The sequence below is a fragment of the Barbatula barbatula genome (assembly GCF_947034865.1).
Source record: "Barbatula barbatula genome assembly, chromosome: 25".
Lineage (NCBI taxonomy): Eukaryota > Metazoa > Chordata > Actinopteri > Cypriniformes > Nemacheilidae > Barbatula > Barbatula barbatula.
In genome coordinates, this window is record NC_136788.1 from 3,012,600 (window position 1) to 3,019,028 (window position 6,429).

Genomic DNA, 6,429 nt, shown 5'->3' on the forward strand with positions numbered 1-6,429 from the left:
TGAATTTAAAAAAGCAACACCAGTCAAACAGTATCATTATAAATATTCTTTATTATCATGAAAATACCTGAGGAGGCTTGAAAAACAGTGATAGAAAGTTGTCAAATGCAGACAGTCTTTCCTGTTTATATGTTTGGTATTTCTAGGAGCATTGAAATTGACTCTGCACCGAAAGGATCGCTGCACTGTTGCCGAAGCGCCGCTTCTGCTCGCAAGAATGAATGCTTTCATCTATTAACATGTGCGGCGAAAAAATATGAGCTGCTTGCACTCACACTGCTCACGCGTGTAGTATGAAACTGGTGTTAAACGTGCTGGCTATTAGGGCTGAACGATACATCAAATTTTCTTCGTCATCGCAATTGGAACTTGTGCGATGAACACATCGTTCAGGGAACGTCATTTATCTATCTATTACTTGAGACAACACTGGATCATTTAAAATCCGTTCAAAGCGAGAACAAATGATATGCAAATTCTCTTGTTAAGTTTTATTTGAAGTTACATTGTGTTGTGAACATGCGGAAAAAGTTCATTATTACAAACTAAAATCAACATAGTAACGTATTAACACAACCTCTTTCTTTTAGCTTTAAACTCTATAAGCAATAAAATGTTTACTCTTTCATATAGTATATATAATATATTAATATGGTCTTGGCATGCACAATTTCTCTTTTGGTTCAAATTAATTCAGAGTACAAATTTGTTACGGTGTTTTTAGAGTTTAAACAGTTGTTTTAGCATCAATCAATAAAAAAGCAGAACCAAATCTGCTATCAACTGCATTAAAGTATACAGAATAGACAGGCAGCATTTTAAGATAATTTGAACACAAAAATATTTGTGGACAAATGTAAACACATTTGATACTATTCCATAGAATTTTCCCAAATTTTAGTGCAGAATTAACATGAAAAGTCTGTATGTACTCGCTTATGTGGAAAAACAACAAACATTATGTGAGCAAAACCTATGAGGGGGAACATGTACATACCACAGGATAACTAAAAGTAGTTTCAAGTTCATGTTATGTGGCTCTTAAAAAACGATTTGGCACCTGTTTTTTTCTCCATAGTAGCCTATGGCTCCCTAATTGATTTTTTTTTTGCCCTGGTGCATCCCCAAGTAATATTTTTGTCTACATAACAATACTGTAGTATACTATATGCTTTATTCAGTGGGAATCGGCTATTCAATGTTTAGGTTTGCAAAGAACCTATTAAAGCACTAAAACATGGGAACAGTATAGCTAACATTCACATTTGAATATTTATCGCAAGTCATATCGTCATCGCAATATTAAACGATGATATCGCACATCGCAGCTTTTCCTCATATCGTGCAGCCCTACTGGCTATTCATGCTTAACATGGTGAACTTGCTAAGAAATGAGTTGTAATCAAATAAATCCTATTCCTTTTTTGGCCAAAAGCACGGCAAGTCGAAGGCAAAAGAGTCCGCCCATGAGCGAGACATGCTTACTATCAAGATTATCTACGCTGTGTCAAGATGGGCTGAGCTGCAGCTCATTTCTCTTGCGATAGTGAAGTTAAGGTGTGTCTTGTTTGTTCACAGCATTTCAGTAATGGATGTTATATAAACAGTGGATATACAGTGCATCTGGAAAGTATTCACAGCGATTAACTTTTCAACATTTTGTCATGTTACAGCCTCATTCCAAAATGGATTCAATTAATTATTTTCCTCAAAATTCAACAAACAATACACCATAATGACAACGTGAAAGAAGTTTGTTTGAAATCTTTGCAAATTTATTAAAAATAAAAAACGAAAAAAGCACACGTACATAAGTATTCCACTGATCTTCCTTGGGATGTTTCTACAACTTGATTGGAGTCCACCTGTGGTAAATTCAGTTGATTGGACATGATTTGGAAAGGCACACACCTGTCTATATAAGGTCCCACAGTTAACAGTGCATGTCAGAGCACAAACAAAGCCATGAAGTTCAAGGAATTGTCTGTACACCGCCGAGACAGGATTGTATCGAGGCACAGATCTGGGGAAGGGTACAGAACAAAATGTCTGCATCATTGAAGGTCACAATGAGCACAGTGGCCTCCATCATCCATAAATGGAAGAAGTTTGGAACCATCAGGACTAAACTGGGCAATCGGGGAGAAGGGCCTTAGTCAGGGAGGTGACCAAGAAGCCGATGGTCACTCTGACAGAGCTCCAGCATGTCTCTGTGGAGAGAGGAGAACCTTCCAGAAGAACAACCATCTCTGCAGCGCTCCACCAATCAGGCCTGTATGGCAGAGTGGCCAGATGGAAGCCACTCCTCAGTAAAAGGCATATGACAGCCTAGGGCTGGGCGATATGGCCAAAAATTCATATCTCAGTATTTTTAGGAGGAATAGCGGTATACGATATATATCCGGTATTTTTTACCAAAAGGAATAAATGGTTACTCGAAAATCAAAGCCTTTATTAAACCTTCATTTTAACAGTTTTTGAGCAAAATAAAATGCAAATACAGGGTTTTCCCTCCCTGTTTACAAATAAACAGCTTCACAACATATTTTAAATTATATAAAATATTTGATAAATAAAATACAGCACACGCAGTTTTCAGTTCCCAATCTTCAAGAAAATTAACTGTCAAACTCATATATGGCTCGCATGTCCTGCTTGACCATTGCAGATGTTAGCGCGAAATGAGACACTTTTGCGAGCCGCTCGGAAAGCTTCCGTCTGCGTCAGAGCTTCTTTTGCCAAGTACTTGCGACTGGGTAACTGGTATCTTGGGTCAATGGTTTTTAGCAGCGTTTTAAAACCTTCTTGTTCCACTGTTGCAATAGGAACCATGTCTTTAGCAATGTGATAAGCTACCGCCTTAGTTATATCGCACCACTTGCGACTTTTCTTTTCGTAAAGCTTCCAGAGAGCTTTGTTTCGGGACAGATGTTTTGAGTTGCATGGTCTTCGTGGCCGAATTTGTAGCACGAAGTTGTAAACACTCATCGTACTGCACTTTGTGGTAATTTTGTAAGTGGTGGAAGAGATTTGATCTGCTTCCACATTTTGATACAACGGATTTATTACATTCCCTACAGATTGGCTGTTTTTGCTTCTCATCTGAACTATTAAATCCAAACCACCTCTAAATGAGTGAACCATTCTTTTTTTTTACTAACCAGTAAGTTTTCTGTAGTGGTGACCGGCGGCACGTGTTCCTCCATGTCGCATGCTACCTTGTGTGCTGGAGCAGGCAAGCGGGCGCGATCTGGTTCGCGCAGAGCGAGCGCGTGCACGGCATCAAACCATATCGATATGAACGATATAGGCTAATCCCGCATCGCGTTGGGTAAACATATCGATATATTCCTTTCAAACTCGGTATACCGCCCAGCCCTATGACAGCCCGCCTTGAGTTTGCCAAAAGGCACTTGAAGGACTCTCGGACCATGAGAAAGAAAATCTCTGGTCTGATGAAACAAAGACTCAACTGGCAAGAGTCATGTCTGGAGGAAACCAGACACCGCTCATCACCTGGCCAATACCATCCCTACAGTGAAGCATGGTGGTGGCAGCATCATGCTGTGGGGATGTTTTTCAGCGGCAGGAACTTGAAGACTAGTCAGGATCGAGGGAAAGAACAACGCAGCAATGTACGGAGACATCCTCGATGAAAACCTGCTCCAGAGCGCTCTGGACCTCAGATTGGGGCAAAGGTTCATCTTCCAACAGGACAAAGACCCTAAGCACACAGCCAAGATAACAAAAGAGTGGCTACAGGAGAACTCTGTGAATGTCCTTGAGTGGCCCAGCCCGATTGAACATCTCTGGAGAGATCTGAAAATGGCTGTGCACCTACACTACCCATTTAACCTGATGGAGCTTGATAGATCTTGCAAAGATGAATGGGAGAAATTTGCATTGTAGCATCATACTCAAAAAGAATTGAGTCTGTAATTTATGTCAATGGTGCTACAACAAAGTATTGAGCAAAGGCTATGATAACTTATGTACGTGTTCTTTTTTCGTTTTTTATTTTTTTTCAAACAAACTTATTTCATGTTGTCATTATGGGGTATTGTTTGTAGAATTTTGAGGAAAATGATTAATTGAATCCATTTTGGAATAAGGCTGTAACATGACAAAATGTGGAAAAAGTGAAGCGCTGTGAATACTTTCTGGATACAGTGTAACTCTGGATTTGGAGATCGTCTGATAGATGGTGCGGTCCCAAACTAAAAGATGCCAGACATGAACAATACGTGGTACGTCAAACTAAGTTATCCGTCTGTGTTTTGTTGGCAATCGGCATGTACGGGCATAATGTACAAAACACGAAGGGATGTTGTGATGATGTGCTGCTTGCTCGTGCTGAAGTTCCGTCCCCCTCTCCCCACTAGTTCCAATTAGTGTTTTTCCAGTAATCGTACAGCACAAAGCTAATAAATTTACAGAGCCCTGTTAACAGTGCACTACAGTAAAGTGTTTTGTGTCCACTATTACTGCTGATGGTAAAAACATGTTCTTTATTTTGAAAACTGTTTGTAAATTAAAAAAGCTTTATATTATTAATACGTTAGAATTGGAGGATGAGGTGTATCAAACCATAAGGGGAGGAAAGATTTACATCTCTACTAATAATGTGAGTGTTTATTGATGTGTTTTTTTTCTATGGCGGTCATTAGGTGGTGCTTGGAACAACTACTTTTATTAAAGGTAGTACTTGATCTGAAAAGTTTGAGAACCACTGGTCTAATCAATTAATCATTTACAGATATCATAAAGCAGTCAACATTCTGACTGCATCATTCTATATAATACCCCAATACATTACATTTCAGGATTAAACCGTTTTTACAGACTCTGAGATCATCTGAAAGATGGGTATGTGCTAGCAGGTAAATTATCTGCATAAACAAATGCAAAACGTGATTCACGTTTTTTGTTTGTTTCCATCCCCTCTGTACAGTAAACAAACGCAATAGTAGACAAACACATTACTATTTCTATCGCTCAACATTCTAAGTAAATGAAAGACATAATAGTACAAATTTGTGAATATTTTAAATGTATAAATTTGAACCTTCAAGAAAATTACATGCTATCAAACCAGTCATGTAGTTAAAAACTATAAATGTTAACCTGTATGAAGTTTTTACTGTAATGCCTGACATTATAAACCACAGTTTATATATTTGTTTTATTTAATTTTGGAGCATAAACTGCACTCCTCATGTTATATAGGCTCGTCATTTAAGTTAGCTCTGCTAACACACCCCGCTAATAAGATGAAAACATTTAATACATTTCACATGAAACAAATAAAATAAATAAGTTACTACTTACTTTTCGATCCCCGGGGAAACAAAACATCAGAGTATAATGGCCAACATGTTATCGCACATATTTATGTGTAAACTTTGTTGAAAGTAAAACAAGCATCAGCTAAACTTTACCAGATCCACCCGACTACAAATACCCACAAAAATAAAGTATATTCTTTCACCACACCTTAATTTTATTTTAACTGTCAGTTTTCGCGTGGGATGGTGTAAAGTTACAAATTAAAAGCGGAATTCAAGTTATTCTATTTACTGTATTTGTTGTGTTGCTAGCCGCGCAGTAGTAGCCTATGTGATAGCATTAGCCTTGCGCTCATGGTGTCAATGCGCATGCCCACATTGTAAGTCATTTTACGTGGGTGACATCAGGCACTGGACTCGAGGCATGAACAGTGACAGTGTGTAGACTGTGTAGTGTAGAATATACAATGTGCATAACGTAAAATACAATTTTCATGGATTTTTGTGCTCATATAAAGTAATCTTTAATTTAAATGATAAACAGATTTGGCTTTCTAGGCTATTCTTATGGATGAGACAGGTCGACAAATGTAGACAATTAATCTGCCTTAGAGATAAAATGTGCAAACTATGATTTCTTTGGTTATTTATTGTGCAATCCATTTTATTACTGCAAATTCCACTTTGACTTGTTAGTAAAGGCGCAGTTTTTGATTTGCAGCGACCACTAGCGTTGTATTATAGATTTGCAACGAGTTCTGTCCAAACACGACGGTGTCCACCACAGTACAAAAATATGTCGTCTGCTGCGACAACGCGTCTTAGTGCCAAACAAAACAACAAATCGCAAAACAAACAACAAATCTAAAAATCTTTTCCGACTTTTTTGTAATTGTGATTCAGGTTTAGTTTTTTGGCTTTTAGATTTGTTGTTTGTTTGGCACTTTACGGCTTCCGTAGGGAAGAGATCATGCGGGCATTAGAAAGACTGTATTAAGTGTGATGTATTATTTATTACATTAAATAAAAGGTCTGTGTATTTTAAGTATAAAAGGAAGGATAAAAGTCAGGCGGAGCTAGGACCTGCGTTAATATTTTAAAGACTTTCCGTCAGAAATGAGTTTGGACTCGCGGTACTGAGGCT

At 38.1% G+C, this 6,429-nt stretch overlaps 1 protein-coding gene across 2 annotated transcripts in view; it reads right to left on the reverse strand.

Moving 5' to 3' along the window:
• The window catches only part of frs2b (fibroblast growth factor receptor substrate 2b), a 28,850-nt gene extending 23,188 nt beyond the window's left edge, over positions 1 to 5,662 (reverse strand). The window contains exon 1 of one of the 2 annotated variants that reach the window (XM_079450601.1): positions 5,329 to 5,662. The gene's annotated coding sequence lies outside the window, so the exon portion shown is untranslated. The remainder of the gene's footprint in view (positions 1 to 5,328) is intronic. The other variant, XM_079450602.1, reaches the window with a different exon arrangement.
• Between the last annotated feature and the right edge of the window lie 767 nt (positions 5,663 to 6,429).